This window comes from Mus caroli, chromosome 8 (assembly GCF_900094665.2).
Source record: "Mus caroli chromosome 8, CAROLI_EIJ_v1.1, whole genome shotgun sequence".
NCBI lineage: Eukaryota > Metazoa > Chordata > Mammalia > Rodentia > Muridae > Mus > Mus caroli.
In genome coordinates this window covers 88266770-88268134 of record NC_034577.1, presented here as the reverse complement: position 1 = coordinate 88268134, position 1365 = coordinate 88266770, and positions in this window count along the sequence as shown.

The following is a 1365-nucleotide window of genomic DNA, read 5'->3' as shown; positions in this document are numbered from 1 at the left end:
TCCCTGAGTCTTAGATTGCACTGTAGATGTACACTTTTCTGTGGGTATAAAGATAAGTATATAAAATACCATTAGAAATTATTTAGAGGGCTGGTGAGATGGCTCAGTGGGTAAGAGCACCCAACTGCTCTTCCAAAGGTCCAGAGTTCAAATCCCAGCAACCACATGGTGGCTCACAACCACCTGTAACGATATCTGACGCCCTCTTCTGGTGTGTCTGAAGACAGCTACAGTGTACTTACATGTAATAAATAAATCTTTTAAAAAAAAGGAAATTATTTAGAAAATGGGCAAGAGTTGGTTCTCTGGTATGGTTATATGACCTCTATAGCCACAGGTTGCTGGGTATGTTTGCAGTATTGGGATCAGATCCCTTTGTATCAAACAGGCTTTAAGTCCAATTAGGACTTTAAGTCACTCAGGGGATATAAGTACTACTATTGGACCTTTAGGAATATCTTACCCGTCTGGCCACTGTTTTAGTTCACAGCCTTTACAGCTGGGTAAGCCTATTGATTGCTCTTTTCCCTTGGCTGTTTGCACTGCACTTTCCAATACCGTGAGAACCATTCCTCAGAGAGGAGGCTTCAAAATCAGTTCTGGCTCAATTCCTTCAAGTCCTGATTCCACCCTGTCTTTAGCAATAGGGTCACTCCCTTTGAACTTTGGAGAAGGAACCAAGGGCAATGGCAATAGCTTATGTTATCTGGGGAGCCTGGTGGACCTCCCTGACCAAGAAACAACTTGAAGGGAGATTTCTAATGTCAAGCACTATGGTTTTTGTTAGTCTATGACTTTGGGGGAGAGCACTGTTGTCCAGGTTGGGTAATTCTATTCAAACTATATTTAAAAACCTTTCTCTCACTTTGTGTGCGTGTTGTGTATTTTTCAGCACACTGTGCCTTTCTCAAACATGCTGAGACACTTCTTAGAAGAATCAGAATGTGCCATTCTTTTAAAATATATCTTTCCATTGTCTCAAGTCTCATTATCAAGTTCTACTCTTATGAAGTCAACTGCCATATGCAAGCATTTAGAATCATATAGATACAGGCCATGACCCTAGAGTAGAGTATCATGCCTTAGCCCACTTACCAGCCAATTGATCAAACAAAAAAATGTGGACAAAAAATTTCTTTACATTTTATAATCTTCATAACAGAAAGAAAAAAATCTCCCATACTCACATGATCTATTTCTACTTGGATAAAAGACTTTTCCCCCAATGGCTGGTTCATTCTGGTTTTTTTTTTGTTGTTTTTTTTTTTTTTTTTTTTGGTTTTTTTCGAGACAGGGTTTCTCTGTGTAGCCCTGGCTGTCCTGGAACTCACTTTGTAGACCAGGCTGGCCTCGAACTCAGAAATC